The sequence below is a fragment of the Rhinoderma darwinii genome, chromosome 3 (assembly GCF_050947455.1).
Source record: "Rhinoderma darwinii isolate aRhiDar2 chromosome 3, aRhiDar2.hap1, whole genome shotgun sequence".
NCBI classification, from domain to species: domain Eukaryota; kingdom Metazoa; phylum Chordata; class Amphibia; order Anura; family Rhinodermatidae; genus Rhinoderma; species Rhinoderma darwinii.
Window position 1 is genome coordinate 75,515,069 of NC_134689.1, and position 24,321 is coordinate 75,539,389.

Genomic DNA, 24,321 nt, shown 5'->3' on the forward strand with positions numbered 1-24,321 from the left:
TTGTGCTGAGACTGTTTGGGGATGTGACTAATGAACCTCTCAGTCTCAGCACAACTAGAGGGATTTACCGTTCAGGGGTTTGGGAAAGCTGGGTACCACACTAACAGCGGGCATATTGTTTATCACCCAACTTTCCCAGGACAGTTACATCATGTGTGGATGGCAGACACCACATTACATAGAAGGATAAGCTGCGTCCTTTATACAGAGTCTCCTGCACGACTACAGGGGGGCCCGTCGGGGGGGCCCGTTGGGGGTCACGAGAGCGGCGGTCTGTGAGAGAGAGAGACGGACAGACAGGGACACACACGTTACCTGTAGTGCAGCTTGTCTTCGTAATGGCACCTGCTATCTCCCTACAAACAGCTTCTCTGCTGTGTGACTCTGACCTGCGTCTGCGCAGTAGAGCCAGAGAGCAGAAGCAATGGACGGGAGCCGTTCATTGACTCCTATGCGTTGTAGCTGCCGTATTCCATCTCTGTATGTGTCGTTAATCGAACACAAGAACACAAGAACACAAATAAATAAAATTTCTTTTAATATCATACTAAATCATACATTTCAGAACTGAACTGGCACCTAAACAAACAAGGCTTTTGAAATTAAAGTAAAATAAGAAAAAGTAACACACAAACACACAAATTAATCCAAACGTTTTTAATAAAGCACTAACATCTTTAACATATTAAAAAAAAAATTGTGGTAACAATGTTCCTTTAAAGAGGCTCTGTCACCAGATTTTGCAACCCCTATCTGCTATTGCAGCAGATAGGCGCTGCAATGTAGATTACAGTAACATTTTATTTTTAAAAAACGAGCATTTTTGGCCAAGTTATGACCATTTTTGTATTTATGCAAATGAGGCTTGCAAAAGTACAACTGGGCGTGTTTACAGTAAAAGTACAACTGGGCGTGTATTATGTGTGCACATCGGGGCGTTTTTACTTCTTTTACTAGCTGGGCGTTAGCAATGGGAGTGTATGATGCTGACGAATCAGCATCATCCACTTCTGTTCGTTAACACCCAGCTTCTGGCAGTGCAGACACAGCGTGTTCTCGAGAGATCACGCTGTGACGTCACTCACTTCCTGCCCCAGGTCCTGCATCGTGTCGGCCACATCGGCACCAGAGGCTACAGTTGATTCTGCAGCAGCATCAGCGTTTGCAGGTAAGTAGCTACATCGACTTACCTGCAAACGCCGATGCTGCTGCAGAATCAACTGTAGCCTCTGGTGCCGATGTGTCCTCGCTCGTCCGACACGATGCAGGACCTGGGGCAGGAAGTGAGTGACGACACAGCGTGATCTCTCGAGAACACGCTGTGTCTGCACTGCCAGAAGCTGGGCGTTCTGAAGAGAAGTGGATGATACTTCTATACACAACGCCCAGCTAGTAAAAGAAGTAAACAAGCCCAGATGTAACACACATAATACACGCCCAGTTGGACTTTTACTTTAAACACGCCCAGTTGGACTTTAGCAAGCCTCATTTACATAAATACGAAAATGGTCATAACTTGGCCAAAAATGCTCGTTATTTAAAAATAAAAACGTTACTCTTATCTACATTGCAGCGCCGATCTGCTGCAATAGCAGATAGGGGTTGCAAAATCTGGTGACAGAGCCTCTTTAACTTAAAAAATATGCTGTTGTCAAAATTTTCTCAAAATTTTGCTGTTTTTCACAAATAAACCCTTAATGTATCAACCAAAATGTACCACTAAAAAATAAGCCCAATGTGTCATGAGAAAACAATCTCAGAATCGCTTGGATAGGTAAAAGCATTCTGAAGTTATTACCACATAAAGTGAAACATGTCAGATGTGAAAAATGGGCTCCAAGCCTTAAAGGGAATGTGTTGCCAGCAAAACATGTTTGTTTTTTTTTTAGTTAAACAATTAGTGTATAGGTGATTAAACATTGTTCTAATTTTTTTTTTTTTTCACGAGTCAGGAAATATTATCAATTGGATTCAATTGGATTCTAATTTATAATATTTCCCATTGCTGGTCACTAGATGGAGCCATTCCCAAAATTGCAGCATTGCATGTGGTAAAGCAACCACATTGCTTTATGCTGCAAAATTGGGTAAAAAGCCCTCGCTCTAGTGAGCTCTCAGCATCCCCCCCTCCTTTATCCTGGCTAGTGCCGGGATAAACGAGGGGATTGAACGGTCTAACCTCCTACACTGTGTGTCGCCATTTTTTGAGCTAACACACAGTGTAGTAGGTTTACATACAGTAGTAAACACACACAAACACGAACATACATAGAAATCTCTTACCTGCTCCGGCCGCCGCGGCTCCCTCCGGCCCGTCCGCTCCGTCTGCTGCCGCTGGTCCAAGTGCACAAGTCCGGAAGCCGCGACCGGAAGTAGTAATCTTACTGTCCGGCCGCGACTTCCGGTCCACAGGAAAATGGCGCCGGACGGCGCGCATTTCAAATTGGACTGTGTGGGAGCGGCGCATGCGCCGTTCCCACACAGATGGCGTACACAGAAGTGGATGGAACGGGCCCCGTTCGCAGTCCCTATGGGACTGGAGCTGCCGTATTCCATGTCTGTATGTGTCGTTAATCGACACATACAGAAATGGAAAAAAAAATGGCAGCCGCCATAGGGAAGAAAAAGTGTAAAAATAAGAAAAAGTAACACACAAACACAAAAATTAATCCAAACGTTTTTAATAAAGCACTAACATCTTTAACATATTAAAAAAAAAATTGTGGTAACAATGTTCCTTTAAAGAGGCTCTGTCACCAGATTTTGCAACCCCTATCTGCTATTGCAGCAGATCGGCGCTGCAATGTAGATAAGAGTAACGTTTTTATTTTTTAAAAAACGAGCATTTTTGGCCAAGTTATGACCATTTTTGTATTTATGCAAATGAGGCTTGCTAAAGTCCAACTGGGCGTGTTTAAAGTAAAAGTCCAACTGGGCGTGTATTATTTGTGTTACATCTGGGCGTGTTTACTTCTTTTACTAGCTGGGCGTTCTGACGAGAAGTATCATCCACTTCTCTTCAGAACGCCCAGCTTCTGGCAGTGCAGACACAGCGTGTTCTCGAGAGATCACGCTGTGTCATCACTCACTTCCTGCCCCAGGTCCTGAATCGTGTCGGACGAGCGAGGACACATCGGCACCAGAGGCTACAATTGATTCTGCAGCAGCATCGGCGTTTGCAGGTAAGTCGATGTAGCTACTTACCTGCAAACGCTGATGCTGCTGCAGAATCAACTGTAGCCTCTGGTGCCGATGTGGCCGATACGATGCAGGACCTGGGGCAGGAAGTGAGTGACGTCACAGCGTGATCTCTCGAGAACACGCTGTGTGTCTGCACTGCCAGAAGTTGGGTGTTAACGAACAGAAGTGGATGATGCTGATTCGTCAGCATGATACACTCCCATTCCTAACGCCCAGCTAGTAAAAGAAGTAAAAATGCCCCGATGTACACACATAATACACGCCCAGTTTTACTTTTACTGTAAACACGCCCAGTTGTACTTTTGCAAGCCTCATTTGCATAAATACAAAAATGGTCATAACTTGGCCAAAAATGCTCGTTTTTTAAAAATAAAAACGTTACTGTAATCTACATTGCAGCGCCTATCTGCTGCAATAGCAGATAGGGGTTGCAAAATTTGGTGACAGAGCCTCTTTAAGGCCCAAACTAGGCTGCATCCTTAAAGGGTTATAGGATTAACAGCAGTAATGTGTAACATTTTCAGTGTCTTGTGTATGGGGTTAAATAATTAGTGACGTACTATTCCGTCATGGAAACTTCCCCATTCGCGCTCCATGACGGAATAGTACGTCATGGGAGTAACGGCCATTTCGGCCGTCCTTCCGACACATACAGGAGCTGTGACAGCTGCTGTCTCGTACAGCAGTTGCCGCAGCTCCTACAGCGGGGACCGATCGCTATGTCCCCGCTGATTAACTCCTTAAAAGCCGCGTTCAATAGTGATCACGGCTTTTTAGGGGTTAAGCTACCATCGCCGGCATGGTACACGATAGCGTCCGGCGATGGTGACTATGGCAACCGGACACCTAACAATGGCCTCCGGCTATGCCATCGACGGAAGCCTAGTGGGTATTGACAAAGTCAGGACGCACTATGCTTGCTGTCAGTGAGTAGCTGACAGCTCTAATACACTGCACTACGCATGTAGTGCAGTGTATTAGAATAGCGATCAGGGCCTCCTGCCCTCAAGTTCCCTAGTGGGACAAAGTAATAAAGTTTAAAAAAAGTAAAAAAAAGATGAGTGAAAATAAGAAAATAAAAGTTTTAAAAGTGATAAAAGTAAAAATCCCCCTTTTTCCCTTATCAGTCCTTTATTATTAATAAAAATATATAAACAAACAAATAAACTATACATAATTGGTATCGCCGCGTCCGTAAGGGCCTCAACTACAAAATTATTTTGTTATTTACCCTGCTCGGTGAACGCCGTAAAAGAAAATAATAATAAACCGCACCAGAATCACAATTGTTTGGTCACTTCACCTCCCAAAAAAATGGAATAAAAAGAGATCAAAAAGTCGCATGTACCTAAAAATCGTGCTGATCGAAACTACAGTTCGTTACGCCAAAAAATAAGTCCTCGCACGGCTTTATTGATGGAAAAATAAAAAAGTTCTGGCTCTTAGAATAAGGCAACACAAGAAGTAAATGATTTTTTACAAAATGTATTTTATTGTGCAAACGCCATAAGACGTAAAAAAACTATAAACATCTGGTATCGCCGTAATCGTATTGCCCGGCAGAATAAAGTTAATGTGTAATTTATAGCGCACAGTGAACGCTGTAAACATTTTTTTATAAAAAAACAATAGTAGAATTGCTGTTTTTTAGTTACCACGCCACTTAAAAATAGAATGAAAACTGATCAAAAAGTCACATGCACCCCATGAAAACTACAATGAATTCCTCAAGGGGTCTAGTTTCCAAGATGGGGTAACTTTTTGGGGGTTTCCACTGTTTTGGCACCACAAGACCTCTTCAAACCGGACATGGTGCCTAAAAAAAAGGAGGCCTCAAAATCCACTAGGTGCTCCTTTGCTTCGGAGGCCGATGCTTCAGTCCATTACCGCACTAGGGCCACATGTGGAATATTTCTCAAAACTGCAGAATCTGGGCAATAAATATTGAGTTGCGTTTCTCTGGTAAAACCTTTTGTGTTATAGAAAAAAAAATTTATAAATAGGATTTTCTGACAAAAAATAAATAAATGTAAATTTCCCCTCTATTTTGCTCTAAATGCCTGTGAAACACCTAAAGGGTTAATAAACTTTCTAAATACTGTTGTGAATACTTTGAGGGGTCTAGTTTCTAAAATGGGGTGTCTAATATATAGGCCCCTCAAAGCAACTTCAGAACTGAACTGGAACCTAAAAAATACTTTGCTTCTTACATTATACTTATAATGAGCAGTGCCCACCTTGAGATGGCCCCAGTTTTGACCGTTTGTATATACAGAGACCCCTATTAGACCGTTTCAGTGCCAGGTTTTCCCAAGCATAAACCCCAAGAAGTGTATTTCTATTGATGAGTCCTCGGTAGATTTTAAAGGGAGGCTTCAATTCCGCCAGTACCTGCCGTGTAAAAGGGCAAGGTATGGTGTGAAGATGTATAAGCTGTGCGAGAGTGCATCAGAGTATACCTACAAATTTAGGATATATGAAGGGAAGGACAGCAGTATTCAGCCCCCAGAATGCCCCCCCTTACTGGGAGTTAATGCAAAAATTCTGTCGGATTTGGTGCACCCACTGCCGGACCAGGGTTACCACCTCTACCTGGATAATTTTTATACCAGCGTCCCACTCTTCAACTGCCTCTCTTCCAGAAGTTTTGCGGCATGCGGCATTGCTAGAAGAAATCTGAGAGGCCTCCCTAAGACTCTGCTTGGGCAAACACTCAGAAGGGGTGAGAGCAGGGCACATTCTAGCAGCAACATATTGTGTGTCAAGTACAAGGACAAGAGAGATGTCCTTGTATTGACAACAATACATGGCCACTCCAGTACCCATGTACCTGTACGACGTATCAGTACAGAGACCCCGAAACCAGACTGCATCCTGGACTACAATAGGTAAATGGGATCTTGTCAGATCAAGTCCTGAAGCCCTACAGCGCTATGCGGTGTGGTATATGAAGCTGGCCGTGCACATCATTATCAAGAACCTAATCTTTAGGGACCAAGAAGGGGGGGCACCCATTACTTCTGGAAGCGAGGCCACACGCATAGTACCAGGGCAGCACTTTCCAGAAGAAGTTCCCCAAACTGGCAAGAAGAGAAAAAGTCAAAAGAGGTGCAAAGTCTGCTATAAGAGGGGGATAAGGGAGGACACAATATATCAATGTGACACGTGTCCCGAAAAACCAGGGCTCTGTATGCAAGTGTTTTAAAATTCATCATACATCCCTTAGATTTTTCATCTACCCTGACGCACTCCGCACATCTTATCCCCCTCATTTTTCCTTTCTGAGCCCTGCTGTGTGCCCAGGCAGCTGATAACAGCCACATGTAGGGTATTGCCATACCCGGGAGAACCCACATTACAGTTTATGTGGTGTATATCTCCAGTGGCGCATGCTGGGCACAATATATTGGACACTGAAATGGCATAGATATATAGAAAATTGCAAATCTCACTCTGCACCATCTGCTGCGCATTATCTTTTACACAATACCCGTGGGGTCAAAATGCTCACTACACCTCTAGATGAATGTCTTAAGGGGTGTAGTTTTTAAAATGGGGTCACTTCTCGGGGGTTTCAACTGTACTGGTACCTCAGGGGCTTCTGCATACATGACTTAGCACCAGAAAAGCTCCAGTAGGCCAAATGGTGGTCCTTTCCTTCTGAGCCCTCCCATGGGTCCAAACTGCAGTTTATCACCATAAATACGGTATTACTGCACTCAGGAGAAATTGGGCAACAAAATGGGGTATTTTGTTCCCTGTGAAAATAATAATTTTTTTAAATTTCACAGCCCAATTCAAATACGTGCTGTGAAAAAACTGTGCGTTCAAAATGGTCACAGCAACCATAAATCAATTCCTTGAGGGGTGTAGTTTCTAAAATGGGGTCACTTCTGGTGGGTTTCCATTGCTTTGATACCTCTGGGGCTCTGCAAATGCGACATGGCACCCGAAAACCAATCCAGCAAAATCTGGACTCCAACAAACACATAGCGCTCCTTTCCTTCTGAGCTCTCCCATGGGCCCAAAGGGCAGTTTATCACCATAAATGGGGTATTGCCACACTCAGGACAAATTGGGCAACAAAATGGGGTATTTTGTTCCCTGTGAAAATAAGAAATTTTGATCAAAAATTACATCTTATTGGAAAAAATTCAATTTTTTTAATTTCACAGCCCAATCCAAATACGTGCTGTGAAAAAACTGTGCAGTCAAAATGGTAACAACAACCATACCCTTGAGGGGTGTAGTTTCCAAAATGGGGTCACTTTTGCGGGATTCCTACTGTTTTGGCACCTCAAAACCTCTTCAAATCTGGCATGCTGCCTAAATTATATTCTAATAAAAAAGGGGCCCCAAAATGCACTAGGTGCTTCTTTGCTTCTGAGGCTTGTGTTTTAGTTCACGAGCACACTAGAGCCACATGTGGGACATTTCTAAAAACGGCAGAATCTGGCAGAATCTGAACAATACATATTTATTAGTGTTTCTCTGGTAAAACCTTCTGTGTTACAGAAAAAAATGGAATAAAATTGAAATTCAGCAAGAAAAATGAAATTTGCAAAATTTACCTCCACGTTGCTTTAATTCCTGTGAAATTCCTGAAGGGTTAAAAAACTTTCTAAATGCTGTCTTGAATACTTTGAGGGGTCTTGTTTTTAAAATGGGGTGTTTTATGGGGGTTTCTAATACATAGGCCCCTCAAAGCCACTTCAGAACTGAACAGGTACCTTAAAAAAAAAGGCTTTTGAAATTTTCTTAAAAATATGAGAAATTGCTGTTTATGTTCTAAGTCTTGTAACGTCCAAGAAAAATAAAAAATGTTCAAAAAAACGATGCCAATCTAAAGTAGACATATGGGAAATGTGAACTAGTAACTATTTTGGGTGGTATAACCATCTGTTTTACAAGCAGATGCATTTAAATTCAGAAAAATGCTATTTTTTCAAAACTTTCTCTAAATTTTGCAATTTTTCACAAATAAACACTAAATATATCGACCAAATTTTACAACTAACATGAAGCCCAATGTCTCATGAGAAAACAATCTCAGAATCGCTTGGATAGGTTTAAGCATTCCGACGTTATTACCACATAAAGTGAAATATGTCAGATTTGAAAAATGGGCTCTGAGCCTTAAAGAGGCTCTGTCACCAGATTATAAATGCCCTATCTTCTACATAATCTGATCGGCGCTGTAATGTAGATAACAGCAGTGGTTTTTATTTAGAAAAACGATCATTTTTAAGCAAGTTATGAGCAATTTTAGATTAGTTTCTTAACTTCTTCACGCGCTGCTCCGCAATAGTACGCCCTGCAGAGGGGTTAGTTCCCGCATCCAGACGTACTATTGCGGAGTAGTTCCCGGCGCCCACTGTCCTAGCGGACAGTGTCCGGGAACCGGGAGGTCAGCTGTCCCTGACAGCTGACACTCCAGCCTTGCCGGTCAGCGGACCATCGCCGCTGATTTCGGCAATTAACCCCATAAATGCAGCGATGGATTGCCGTCGCCGCATTTAAGGGGTTTGAAGCACATCGGCAGCCCCCACGAAGTGATCGTGGGGGCTACCGATGCTTGTCACGGCAATCGGAGGTCAGACAATGACCTCCGGGTTGCCATGTACGGAAGCCTCGGAGGAGCAGCCTCCGGCCAGTCCTCCGATGCTTCCTGTCAGTGTGACAGTTACGTCACAATGACAGTTAGAACACATTACACTACGTGTGTAGTCTAATGTGTTCCAGCAGCGATCAGAGCTGCAAGTCTAAGTGTCCCCTAGTGGGACAAGTAAAAGAGTAAAAAATAGATAATAAAAATGTTTTTAAAAAGTGTAAAAATAAAAGTTAGAAATGCTTTTTTTCCTATAATAAGACTTTTATTATAGGAAAAAAATGAACACGTTAAAAAAAAGTACACAGATTTGGTATCACCGCGTTCGTAAGGACCCCAACTATAAAACTATAATGTTATTTTTCCCGCACGATGAACACCCCAAAATAAATCAATAAAAAACGACACCAGAATCGCTATTTTTTGGTCACCACCCATCCCAAAATAGAGACTAAAAAGTGATCAAAAAGTCGCATGTACTCGAAAATAATACCGATAAAAACTACAACCTGTCCCGCAAAAAACAAGCTCTTACACAGCTTTTTTGAGTGAAAAATAAAAAAGTTACGGCTCTCAGAATATGGTGACACAGAAAATAAATTATTTTATAAAAAAGTGATTTTATTGCGCAAACGCTGCAAAACATAAAAAAAACGTATATACATATGGTATCGCCGTAATCGTACCGACCCGCAGAATAAAATATAATGGTCATTTATAGTGCACTGTGAACGCCGCAAAAAATAAACTAAAAAACATTGTCAGAATTGCTTGTTTTTGGTCACCCGGCTTGCAAAAATTTTTTATAAAAAGTGATCAAAAAAATCGCATGTATCCCAAAATGGTACCAATGAAAAGTACAGATTGTCTCGCAACAAATAAGCCCTCACCCAGCTCCGGTGGAGAAAAAATAAAGAAGTTCTGGCTCCCAGGAATATGGCGATGCAAAATGTGCGGTGTTTTCTAAAAGCAGATAAGATCCGACACCATTTATCAGTGCGACACCGGCCATACATCTATGAATTATTATTTATTTACCGCATTTTTTTACCCTCTTATTATGCCCTGATGTTCTCCGCACAGATTACATATGCCCCCACATTATAAACTGAAATAACAGCAAAACCCCAAACAGAAAAACTACCAAGCAAAATCTGCACTCCAAAAGCAAAATGGCGTCCCTCCCTTCTGAGCCCTGCAGCGTGCCCAAACAGCAGTTTGTGCCCACATATATGGCATTGCCATACCCGGGAGAACTCGCTTAACGTTTTATGAGGTATTTGTCTTCAGGGGCACAAACTGGGCACGACATATGCAGTAAAATGGCATATCAGCAGAAAATTGCAATAATCACACCATCCGCTGTGCATTAACCCCTTTGAGCACTATGACTTAATAGCACGTCATGGTGCAGGGGTTGAGTATGGAGCGGGCTCACGTGCTGAGCCCGCTCCATATGCTGCGGGTGTCGGTTCTGTATTACAGCTGACACCCGGGACTAACGGACAGGAACAGCGATCGCGCTGTTGCAGGAGTCTGTAAAAATAACAATTTACTGCAATACATTAGTATTGCAGCATATTGTACCCGCGGATCCAATGATCGCTGGTACAAGTCCCCTGAGGGGACTAATAAAATGTGTAGAATAATTAAAGTTGTTAGTAGTGAGAAAGAAAAAAGTTTAAAGTTAAAAGAAAAAAACCTTTTCCCATTTTTCTTCAAAAGTAATGTCAAAAAATAAACATAATTGATATCGCTACGTCCGTAAAAGGCCGAACTATTACAATATACCATTATTTAACTCGCACGGTGAACACCGTAAAAAACTTAAATAATTTAAACCGGCAAAATCACTGTCGTTTTCGTTTTTACCGCAGGGCGAAAGCTGTAAAAACGAAAACCCCAAAAAATGGAATCAGATTTTTTTCCTATATTCCTATATTTTCCTATTTTTTTTCAGTTTCCCAGTACTTTTTTTGGCACTTTAAATGGTGTCAATAGAAACTACAGCTCCTCCCGCAAGAAATAAGCTCTCAGATCACTCTACTGATGGAAAAAGAAAAAAGTTATGGCTCTTGGAAGGCGGGTAGTGAAAAACGAAAATAAGAAAGCAAAAAATGGATCAATCCTGAAAGGGTTAATTCATTTCTAATGAAAAAAATGTATGACCACATGTGGGGTATTTCCGTACCCGGGAGAAATAGCTTTACAAAAATTGGTTGTTTATTTCTCCTTTATCCCTCGTGAAAATGAGAAAATGCAACATTTTAGTGGAAAAAATTGTGATATTAATTCTCTCCGCCTAATTCTAATAAATTCTGCAAAAGACCCGTGGAGTCTAAATGCTCACTATACCCCTAGAAAAATTCCTTGAGGGGTGTTTCCAAAATGGGGTAACTTGGGGGGCTTCCACTGTTTTGGTCCCTCCAGGGCGTTGCAAAATCGGCATGGCACCGAAAAACAATCCAGCAAAATCCGTGCTCCAAAATCCAAATGGCGCTACTTCCCTTCTGAGCGCTGCCATGGGTCCAATCAGCAGTTTATTACCACATATGGGGTATTGCCGTAATCAGGAGAAAATGCTTTACAAATGTTGTGGTTCTTTTTTCCTTTATTCCTTGTAAAAATTAAAAATTTCTATGCTTTTTCAGAAAAAAAGTTGATTTTCATTTTCACTGCCTAATTCCACTAAATTCTGCAAAAAACCTGTGTGGTCAAAATGCTAACTATAACCCTAGATAAATTCCTTGAGAGGTGTAGTTTCCAAAATGGGGTCACTTTTGGGGGGTTTCCCCTGTTTTGGTCTCACCAGGGCGTTGCAAACGCGACATGGCACCGAAAACCAATCCAGCAAAATCCGTGCTCCAAAATCCAAATGGCACTCCTTCCCTTCTGAGCCCTGCTGTGGGTCCAATCAGCAGTTTATTACCACATATGGGATATTGCTGTAATCAGGAGACATTGCTTTACAAATGTTGGGGTGATTTTCTTCATTATTCCTCGTAAATATTACAAATTTCTATGTTTTTTCAGAAAAAAGTAGATTTTCATTTTTACAGACTAATTCTGATAAATTTAGCGAAAAACCTGTGAGATCAAAATGCTAACTATACACCTAGATGAATTCCTTGAGGGGTGTAGTTTCCAAAATGGGGTCACTTTTGGGGTGTTTCCACTGTTTTGGCACCACAAGACCTCTTCAAACCTGACAAGGTGCCTAAAATATATTCTAAAAAACAGGAGGCCCAAAATCCACTGGGTGCTCCTTTGCTTCTGAGGCCAGTGCTTCAGTCCATTATCCCACTAAGGCCACATGTGGGATATTTCTAAAAACTGCAGAATCTGGGCAATAAAATATTGAGTTGCATTTCTCTGGTAAAACCTTCTGTGTTACAAAAAAAAATGTATTAGAAATGAATTTCGGCAAAAAAAAATTAATTTGCAAATTTCACCTCTACTTTGCTTTAATTCCTGTGAAACGCCTAAAGGGTTAAAACACTTTGTGAATGCTGATTCGAATACCTTGATGGGTGCAGTTTTCAAAATGGGGTGACTTCTGGGGATTTTCTAATATATAAGGCCCTCAAAGCCACCTCAGAACTGAACTGGTCCCTGAAAAAGTAGCCTTTTGAAATTTTCTTTCAAATATGAGAATTTGCTGCTAAAGTTCTAAGCCTTGTAACGTCCTAGAAAAATAAAAGGACGTTCAAAAAACGATGCAAACATAAAGTAGACATATGGGAAATGTTAAAGAGGCTCTGTCACCAGATTATAAGTGCCCTATCTCCTACATAGTCTGATCGGCGCTGTAATGTAGATAACAGCAGTGGTTTTTATTTTGAAAAACGATAATTTTTGAGCAAGTTATGAGCAATTTTAAATTAGTTTCTTAAAGAGGCTCTGTCACCAGATTATAAGTGCCCTATCTCCTACATAATCTGATCGGCGCTGGAATGTAGATAACAGCAGTGGTTTTTATTTTGAAAAACGATAATTTTTGAGCAAGTTATGAGCAATTTTAGATTTAGTTTCTTAATGCCCAACTGGGCGTGTTTTTACTTTTGACCAAGGGGGTGTTGTAAAGAAGTGTATGAGGCTGACCAATCAGTGACTAATCAGTGTCATACACTTCTCATTGTTCCAGCATGATCCACAGCACAGTGAGATTGTGCAGTGAAAGAAGCTGGGCTGGAACAATGAGAAGTGTAGGACACTGATTGGTCACTGATTGGTCAGCCTCATACACTTCTTTACAACACCCACTTGGTCAAAAGTAAAAACACGCCCAGTTGGTCTTTAACCCCTTCCGGAACCAGCCTGTTTTGGCCTTCAGGACCCAGCCAATTTTTTCAAATCTGACATGTGTTACTTTATGCGGTAATAACGTTGGAATGCTTTTACCTATCCAAGCTATTCTGAGATTGTTTTCTCGTGACATGTTGTACTTTATGTTAGTGAAAAAATTTTGTCGATAATTTTGGTATTTAGCATTTTCCTAAATTTAAACGTATCTGCTTGTAAAACAGATAGTAATACCACACAAAATAGTTACTAGTTAAAGAGGCTCTGTCACCAGATTATAAGTGCTCTATCTCCTACATAATCTGATTGGCGCTGTAATGTAGATAACAACAGTGGTTTTTATTTTGAAAAACGATAATTTTTGAGCAAGTTATGAGCAATTTTAGATTTATGCTAATGAGTTTCTTAATGACCAACTGGGCGTGTTTTTACTTTTGACCAAGTGAGCGTTGTACAGAGGAGTGTATGACGCTGACCAATCAATGACCCATCAGTGTCATACACTTCTCATTGTTCCAGCCCGGCTTCTTTCACTGCACAATCACACTGTGCTGTGGATCATGCTGAGCTGGAACAATGAGAAGTGGGGAAGGAGATAATAATGGAGGGGGGGGGGTGACACCAGAGAATGCATTATACTAGGGGGATAATAATTGAAGAGATGATATCTGAAGGGAGGGGAGAAATTATACATGGGTAGGGGTAGAGAAAGGAGAAGGGACACCTGGGAGAAGATTATACCGGGGTAGGGGGAGAGAGCTTATACCAGAGGCATAGTTGCCAACAGTCGCAAATTTAGCATGACTGTCCAGAATCCACAGAGACAGTCCAAACAAATTACTGTCCCAAACGTGTCCCAGCAACTGCCATATTCAATTCTATCTGCGTCCACAGGATGCAGATAGAATTGAATACTATGGCAGAGTAGGAAACGATACACTTCCTGCTCTGCCATTCACCCCTCCAGGAGCAGAATCCCCAGCCAGAGAGTTGCCGACTCTATAGCAGAGAATTCCTCTCCTAGAGGAAGCCCCTGACATCACTGTCCATATATGGACAGTGAGGTCAGGGTCTCCTCCTGGACTGGAATCCCCTGTAGATAGCGCCCCACACACCCCACTGTAGATAGTGCCACACATACTCTCCTGTAGTTAGAGCCACAGTCCCCCTCTATTTTGCCAGATAGATAGCACAATACAGCCCTCTGTAGATATTGCCCCACCCCCTGTAGATAGCGCCACACACCTCCCTTTAGGTAGTCCCAGACACACACCCCCTGTAGATAGTTATCACGGTTATCACCGGTTTGTTTGTGGATCCTCTGTGTCGTCTGGGAGCTGGTGCTTGTAACCCAGGTCAACACTTGGCACAGCAGGTTTAAAGGCAGTCAGATGAATAGGCCAGAAGTCAGGACAGGCAGCAGACGTCGTTACAGGTATGGATAGCAATAGGTCAAGGTAGGCGGCAGGCAAGGATAGTACAAGTTCAGGCAGAGGTCACAACGGGAAATCCAGACAAAAGGCAATCTGTGACCAGGGAGATTCAGGCATGGGTAGAGGATGCAAAAGACCTGCAGGTCTTAAATGGGAAACTTTATTCTGGGAGCAGGTGGAGCAGGCTGAAACAAAGTCTTTAGTATCTTGGAACATGGAAGGCCACCAGTACTGACGGCTAATCAAATTGAGAGTCTTTTTGATGCCAGGGTGCCCAGAAATCCTGGAGGCATGACCCCAGCGAAGAACACAATCCCTTTGTTTTGGGGGTACTTAGGTCTTCCCGCGGGGAATGTGTACCACTTCAGCCAGGGCAACGATCATAATGCGTTCTGGATCTATAATGAACTGGGGACTGGGCTCTTGATCTGTGGGGTCAAAAGAGCGAGATAAGGTGTCAGCCTCAGTATTCTTTCCAGAGGGTCTGTAGTGAAGATGGAAATCAAATCTGGAGAAGAATAATGCCCACCGTGCTTGGCGAGGGTTTAGGTGTTGAGCAGATTGCATGTAAAGGAGGCTTTAATGATCTGTGTAGATGATGATAGGATGCCGTGCACCCTCTAGCAAATGTCTCCACTCCTCCAGGGCCAATTTAATAGCCAAAAGTTCTTTATCTCCAATACCATAATTTTTCTACGCAAGTGTAAATGATTTGGAGAAAAACCCACAAGCCACATCTTTCCCTCTACAACTCTTTTGTGAAAGAATAGCTCCGACTCCCACAGATGAAGCATCGACCTCCAGAACAAAGGGTTTGGTGGAATCCGGTCTATGTAGGACTGAAGCAGAAGAGAAGGCAATTTTAAGAGCTTGGAATGCGGCTTCGGCCTCCGTGGTCCAGTCTTTGGCGTTAACCCCCTTTTTGGTCAGTGCAGAAATAGGAGCTGCCATAGAGGAGAAGGGAGGAATAAACTGGCGGTAATAATTTGCGAATCCCAGCAGGCGTTGGACAGCTTGAGTCCTTGCGGATGAGGCCAGTTGAGAATTGAGGATAGCTTGGCTGGATCCATTCAAAGTCCCTGGTCGGAAATGACATACCCCAGGAAAGGCAAGCTGGTTTTCTCGTAGAGGCATTTCTCCAGTTTAGAAAACAGAGAGTTCTGTCGCAGACGCTGTAACACTTGGCGCACATGCACACGATGAGTCTGAATATTAGGATAAAAGATTAAAATGTCATCTAGGTATACCACCACAAAGCTGTACAATAGATCTCGAAAAATGTCATTAACAAAGGCTTGGAAAACCGCAGGAGCATTGCAAAGTCCAAAGGGCATGACGAGTTATTCAAAATGCCCATCACGAGTGTTGAACGCGGTTTTCCACTCGTCTCCCTCGCGGATATGGATGAGATTATAAACTCCACGAAGGTCTAGTTTGGTGAAAATTCTCGCCCCCTGTAAGCGGTCAAAGAGTTCAGAGATCAACGGTAACGGGTACTTGTTTTTTTAACGTGATATAATGCAACCCACGGTAATTAATGAAAGGACGCAGCCCAGCAGGAGAGGAGGACTTACGGATGAATCCTCTATCCAGATTCTCTTGAATATACCGAGACATGGCCTCCATCTCGGGCAAAGACAGGGGATAGACTCTACCTCTGGGAGGCATGGCGTTGGGGACCAGGTCTATGACACAGTCGTATGGCTTGTGAGGTGGCAGCGATTCAGCTTGTTGTTTACAGAAAACATCAGAGAAGCTTTAATATGGAGTAGGAAGTCCTGCTGCATTAGGTTCTGTAGGCATGGATGGGCAAATAGTTTGTAGACAATGTTGGTGACAGAAGTCACTCCAGCGGGTAATTTGACTTCCAGTCCAGTCAATAACAGGAGAGTGCTTCTGCAACCACGGTAGACCCAGTAGCAAAGGGTTCAGAGAGTTCTTTAAAACGTAGAAGGAGATACGTTCCTGGTGCAGCGCCCCTGTTAACATGAAAATGGGCTCGGTGACAAGATAGATAGTCTCCTGTGGAAGCCTCCCATCCATAGAAGCAATGGACAAAGGTTGGGTTAGTTCTTGAACTGGGATTTTGTAGCGATTAACCAGGGACTGGCACAGGAAATTCCCAGCGGATCCGGAATCTAGAAAGGCTTGAACGCAGAAAGTGGTTCCTGCAAAGGACAGTTTTGCCGGTATGGTCATCTTTTGGGAGGGTGGTACTCCACCTAGGGTAGCCTCTCCTACTTGCCCTAGGCATTGGAGTTTTCTGGACTCACTGGACAGTCATTGAGGAAGTGCGTTTTACCACCACAATAGAAACATAAATTCAACTTGCGTTTATTCTGGCGCTCCTCAGTCGTGAGTCTTGTTCTCTCCACCTGCATGGGTTCATCCGACCAAGAGGAAGATGAGGCAAGAAGATGCCTTTGGAAGGTGGGTGCCAACCGTGATGTCCGATTGCCCCGAGCAGATTCTTGTTGTCTCTCGCGGAAATGTATATCAATCCGATTGGCAACAGTGATCAAATCATCCAAGGATGGTGGAATGTCTCGGCCAGCAAGTTCATCCTTGATGCGGCCCGCAAGACCATCCCAGAAGGTAGATACCAAAGCCTCGTTATTCCACTGGAGTTCTGTAGCCAGGGTGCGAAATTGAATGGCATATTGGCCTACAGTGGAGGTTCCTTGCTGGAGCTTGAGAAGAGAGGAAGCTGCTGAAGACGCTTGACCCGGTTCTTCAAACACCTTTTTAAATGTGGAGAGAAAGTTCTGAATATCATACATTATGGGGTCGTTTCTCTCCCACAAGGGCGATGCCCAAGCAAGCGCTTCGCCAGAAAGCAGAGACAGGATATAGGCCACCTTAGCCTGGTCTGAGGAAAAATGATGCGCCATGACCTCAAAATGGATGGTGCATTGATTAACAAATCCCCTGCAGGTTTTGGGGTTACCCTCATAGCGGGCAGGCTTAGGTAAATGTAGTCCTGGACTATAGTCAGGAGCTTGCGGTGGTGGTGGCTGTATCGGAGGCGCCGGAGGCGCTAGTTTGTTCAAACGAGTGGACACATTTTGGAGAAGCTGGAAAAGCTGGTCTTGGCGGACTTGTTGTCTTGAAAGTTCCTGAGCCATATCAGCCGCATCAGGCAGGGCTGTGTCAAGGGGATCCATGGCTTGTTCAAACTATCACGGTTCTCACCGGTTTGTTTGGGGATCCTCTGTGTCATCTGGGAGATGGTGCTTGTAACCCAGGGCAACGCTTGGCACAGCAGGTTTAGAGGCAGTCAGATGAATAGGCCAGAAGTCAGGACAGGCAGCAGACGTCGTTACGGGTATGGATAGCAATAGGTCAAGGTAGGCGGCAGGCAAGGATAGTACAAGTTCAGGCAGAGGTCACAATGGGAAATCCAGACAAAGGCAGAAGGCAAGGTAACAGGGAAAACTGGGGTACAGGGAAGCTCACAGGGATAACTTGGTTGAACAAGCAAAGATCAGAGGGAGGCGGGTCCTTAAATAGGAAGTCTTAGGATTTTGGCACACGCTGGCCCTTTAAGAAGGAAAGAGTCAGCGCGTGCGCCCTCTAGTGGCTGCAGCCGCACATAGTGGATGATGGCCGTGGAGGGAGGTGAGAGATGCAGTTACCTGACGATGCCCAGAGCCTGCAGAGCGTCCGGATTGGGTGAGTGGAGCTCGGGACGAGCATGAGGGAATGGAGGGTGCAGGAACCGGAGCAGAGGCCATGGAAGCAGCGGAGAACGGCGCACACAGCCGTTACAATAGTACCACACACACAGCCCCCTGTAGATAGTACCACACGCATAGCCACCTGTAGATAGCGTCACACCCCCGCTGTAGATAGGTCCACAGACCCCCCTGTAGGTAGTGCCATACACCACCTGTATGAAGTGCCCAACACACCCCCCCTGTAGACAGTGCCACACATCCCTGCTGTAGGTAGTGCCGCACACCACCTGTATGTACACCGCATTCCAAATTATTATGCAAATGTTATTTTTTGCTGATTTTCCTATATAGTTGATGCAAATGACAGTCAGTATAATCTTCAACTTCAAGCCATCAACCGTTGGAGTATAATGCAAATTTTATTGAACAAATCTCCTAATGATAACTGATTTTTTTTTAGAAGTAAAAAACTCAAAATGCACTGTTTTAAATTATTATGCCCAACACAGATCAAAATATTTTAAAGGTTGTAAAGAGAACTAAAATGGTAATTTGTAGCATCAGGAGGTCATATTTACAGAAATCAAAAGCTCTTTCAATCAAAAAAAAAACCTAACAGGCCAAGTTATATGTTAACATAGGACCCCTTCTTTGATATCACCTTCACAATTCTTGCATCCATTGAATTTGTGAGTATTTGGACAGTTTCTGCTTGAATATCTTTGCAGGATGTCAGAATAGCCTCCCAGAGCTTCTGTTTTGATGTGAACTGCCTCCCACAATCATAGAATTATAGCTCTCCTAATCCTTTTAATTTGTCAGGCAGAAACCTTCCTCATTATGCCGTTATCTGAATGAACCCGTCTGTGCTTTTAATCAGCCACAAATCTTTTCACAGTACGATGATCACGCTTAAGTTTTCTTGAAACATCCAATGTTTTCATACCTTGTCCAAGGTATTGCACTATTTCACACTTTTCGGCAGCAGAGAGATCCTTTTTCTTTCCCATATTGCTTTAAACCTGTGGCCTGCTTAATAATGTGGAACGTCCTTCTTAAGTAGTTTTCCTTTGCTTGGGCACACCTGGCAAACTAATTATCACAGGTGTCTGAGATTGATTACAATGATACAAAGAGCCCTAAGACACAATACCATCCATGAGTTTAATTGAAAAACTAATAATTAAATCTTTATGACACTTAAATCCAATGTGCATAATAATTTGGAACGCGGTGTAGTGCCCAACACACATAGCCCCTGTAGATAGCGCCAAGGACAAGCCTGCTCACGATAGTCCGGCACAAGCCGGCTACCCAGGTACTCTCACCCTAGTGTCTGTCATAGACTTTCCGTTTGACCAGCTGCTACTTCTCTAAGGCGGAGCGACCCAGTGGGTCCACATACCCCACAGTTGTGACATCTACTATGTCAGATTCTTTGGCCAGAATGTATAACTTTTGGAAATCCCCTCCGGGGAAAACTCGACTTGCCCAGAAAAATCTAATTAAAAATGCTGATATCAGACAGGATTCTCTCCGATGTAATAACCCAGGCTGCATATTTGCAGCCTTAGAGGCGAAGGAGGGCGAGCAAGATGACCAGCCTAGTGACATTTTTGGCGAGATTCTGTTGCAGGTTAAGAAAAGCAATGCTGCCTGGGATGACGTAAACTTACAAGTTGGAGTAGTGCGACGTGAACGTTCTTTAATTCGAGACTATATAAATAAAATGCGTGATTGACTTAAGGACGTTGCAGGAAAAATCGCCACGCTGGCGGAAGAAACTGGTACTATCAAATAGGAAGTTAACAAAGCCATTGACTTAGGCCCCATGCACACGACCGTAGAATTCATCCGTAATTATGGTCTGTAATTACGGACGCATTTATTTCTATTGCGCTCGGACACCTTCCCGTATATTTACGGGAAGGTGTCCGTGCCGGGGAAAGACAACGCAAAAGATAGGACATATCCTATTTTTTGCTTTTTACTGACTACTTTTTACATTCTTTATATGGGAGCACAGCCCACAAATGCGGCTGGCTGTCCGCGGCCGGCCATGCCCGTAATCACGGACTGTGATTACGGGCACTGTCGGTTGCATGGGGCCTTAGAGGACAGGTCTAGAAGGTGTAGATTCAATGGTTGTCAGATATCTCTCTATCCAGATTTTTCAAGAGTGACCCAACTTAAGAGATGGCAGTTTTCTGAGGTTAAAAAAAGGCTTGCTCAGTCTCAAATACTGTACGCCTTACGTTTCCAGCACAGCTGAAAGCTTCATACCAAGAGCAATATAGTTTTTTTTCCTCCCCTAAAGAGGCCATGACCTGGTCGGATAGTGTTGGCCTTTAAATTGGGGTACTAAATACTTTTATTTCTTTTTCATTTCTTCCTTTTTAATCTTGTAGTGGATTATTCTGAGATAAATCAAATATAATCTGGTATATGTTTGGAGGGAGGCTGGGGCTGGGGGTGAGACAACTGGTCTACTGGTTTGAGATCTGTCTTTTTATGATGGGGTCTTTAAGGGGGTTGGGTTGGAGTGATTGGGTTGGGCTCTAGATCTAACGTTTTGTTATTTCTGCTCCCTTCGTGTTTTTTTCAGATGAGCACCCTTCGCTCCCCTCCATTATTTGGATTTGCTCTTTAATTAAAATATGACTTCTAAAATTATTGCCTGGAATGCAAGAGGAGTATGAAAGAAAGTATCCAGCACACCAATTTGAAAAAAAGGTAATTTTTTATTTCGTTTTTAATACCAGTGGCAGAGTGCAATGTTTCAGTCGACCTTCTTCAGGCACTAGAATCAATTGTCAAAAATAAGTACATTACAAGACATAAAGGGAAGTGGGAAAAGAGAAACAACAAGGGTATTTTCACAATTACATATATACATGTTACGCTGAACAAGTTTTGTATTAAAGTTGAAACTTTTTTTCGATTACTCCAAGTGGCAAAACAATTCCTTTAATAAAAGAGCATACAATTAGGAGCAGGCAGAAACATCCAAGTGCAGGTATATATATATAGCATTAATAGTAGCAAAAATAGTACAATCAATGAATCTAATTGTACATAGGTATCTATAGATCCAAATTAAGGAAGCAATGAACATGAGTGTGACTATCCACTAGATGGCAGTGAAGGCACAAGCATTAAATGCACTTACAGAAATGGACTCTGTGTTAAAACACATAGAGTCACATTGGACCAGGTATCAATGGTATAAGGCCTCGTGCACTTCGTGAACCCGTCTTAGCGGCCGTGTGATTTCCGTGTGCACTCCGTGTTTCCGTTTCCGTGCGCCGAGCATGGTACTGTCCAGGGTGCTGAAAGAGTTAATGGGCTGCACTGATCGGCGGTAACTCTTTCAGCATCCTGGACAGTCCCATGCTCGGCGCGCGGAAAATAGAATTTTAATGTAATAAAAAAAATGAAAAAAACATAAGTTCATACTTACATTCCTCCTGTCCGGCCTCCAGCGATGACGTTCAATCCATGTCGCCGCTGCAACCTATCACAGGCTGTAGTGGCGGTCACGCACGTCAGGATGACGTCAGAAGGCCGGCCTCCAGGGATGACGCTTCATCCCACGTGACTGCCTCTGCAGCCAATCACAGGCTGCAGCGGCCTCTGCAGCCAATAACAGGCAGCAGTGGCCTCTGCAGCCAATCACAGGCTGCCGCGTCACAAAAGAAGGTCGGACTGGAGGAAGAAGAGGGACTCGTCATCAAGACAAAGACCGGGTACATATGAAATGCTTTTTATTTTATTTTTAATCAGCAGCCTCTTTTCTCTATCAGTGATTGATAGAGACAAGTGGCTGCCGATTAGTGTAATATTTTTCTAATGTTTTTCTGCCCGCCCGACGGTTGCTAGGCAACGGCTCCGTCACACACGGATGCCTTCCGTGTGCCTTCAGTTTTTTTGATGGCCCCATTGACTTGCGTGGGCCTCACGGTCACGGAATCCTGGACCAAAGTAGGACATGCTCTACTTTGGATCGGAACGGAGTAACGGACCGTCAAAAAAACTGTAGTGTGCATGGCCCCATTGAAATGAATGGGTTCAGGGTGCTATCAGTGACAAAAACGGATAGCACCTTGAAGGAAAAAACTGAAGTGTGCATGAGGTATAATGGAAAGACAGACATGCATAGGTGTATAATGAAAGAATCATAGCGGTTGGAAATAAAAGAATAGAACAGGCATAGTCAAAAAGTGAAATCAAATAAATCCATCAAGACAGAGTAGCGTGCGTGTATCTTAACTGTCACTATATCTTAGCCGTGTTGGGAATACTGCATAGATGAGCGCTTGTTGTAGTAATAGCGGCTGGGAACTTTGTCATGTCGCTGAATGTGAGCGTTCTGCGTTCACTTTAAATAGGGCGCCAAGAAGGAGATTCCGTGGGCGTGGTGATGACGTCAATGTTGACGTGTCATCACTATACGCGCAAGGGGGTGTGACCCCCAGGCGTGGAGCGCAATTTGGCTAAAGCGCTCCATGCTTCTCGTGCAGTCAATGACAGGAAGTCAGGAAGCTACCTGGTCGTTAGGATACAGGAGAGAGGAGGAGAAGGATACGACGGCTGTTTCCAACTCGATGGGGCAGGCCAAAAGGTAAATATAGTAGTGATTACTATTAGTCTAGGAGTGAAGATATTGTCAGGAGTCTCCTTAGTCTGCCTGGGTGCCATAGCCTAGGTGAGGTACCCTGAGCTGGGTAAAACAAGTAGTGGAAATTCTATAATTCTATATGTGTATGTCAAATGAATAGATATATTGGCGTTATTAGCATATCATGGTAGATGTATAGATAGATGATATGGATAGATGGTATATTACGTGGTGAGAGCTGTAAAGGGTTTGGAGAACCCAAAAGGTTAGAAATAGAGGGGAAAATAGTAGGTATAAAATAGCTCATATATCTATAAACAAGCTCATATTATATCTATACAAAAGGGATAGCATGGTGGTCTAGTGGGTCTATCACGGTTCTTGGTGGTAAGCAGTAACTCTGTCAGCATGTCTGGAGGAGGAAGCAATCATGTTAGCATCAATAGGGAGACATAGCATTACAGGATGTATGTTAATCGTGGTACATGTCAAGTACATTTCCAGTTTTATCATATATTGCAATAACCTCTAATCAGACAGTATGCGACTTTATAGGAAACTACTGAGTTCGTAGTCCCTATTAAGTCCTTTAGGTTCCAATGTTTGTAGTTTGTGAATCCAGAATGCTTCCCTTCGTTTAAGGGTTTTGATCCTGTCCCCTGCTCTTGTAGGGGCTGGTATATGTTCAATGACCTGGAACCTGAGCTGTGTGATGTTGTGATGTTTATTGATAAAGTGTGCTGGGATCGGGAGTAGTGTCTTACTGCATGTTATGTTAGACTTATGTTGACTAATGCGGTCTTTGACGCACTGCGTAGTTTCTCCTACATAAGCCAAACCACACGGGCATTTTATCAGGTAGACAACATAGTTAGTGTTACATGTGAAAAAGTCATGAATCTGTATGTCCTGACCAGTCTGTGGGTGATGTATCATGTCACCTTTTATGATGTGGGAACATTGCATACAGGATCGGGATGGGAAGGTTTATTTTTTAGGTGTACTAAGGAACGTTTGGGATTGTACCTTTTTGATAGAGCCTATGTCCGCCTTGACTAATTTGTTTCTGATGTTTTTTTTTATTTTAGTACAAGGTAAAAATGGGTGTTTAAATTCATCAATCTGAGGGTACTTTTTTTTTAGGAGGGGCCAATGTTTCCTTATTATGTGCTGTATTTTCTGTGAACAGGGGTGGTAGGTATATACAAACGGGATACGTTTGTTTTTTTCTTTGTTGGGCCTATCTGAGGTGTTTTCCCTTGCTCTACTCAATGTGTCAATAGGATAGCCTCTGTTCCTAAATGTTACTGTCATTTCGTCCATTCTTTGGGATCTGGTTTGTTCGTCTTCTACAAACCTTTGTACCCGATTGTATTGTGATTTGGGTATAGAATTTTTTATGGATTTGGGTGGCAGCTGGTGTAATGGAGTAGGCCATTTCTATCAGTTTCTTTGATATGTAGGTCGGTGCTAAGTTTACCC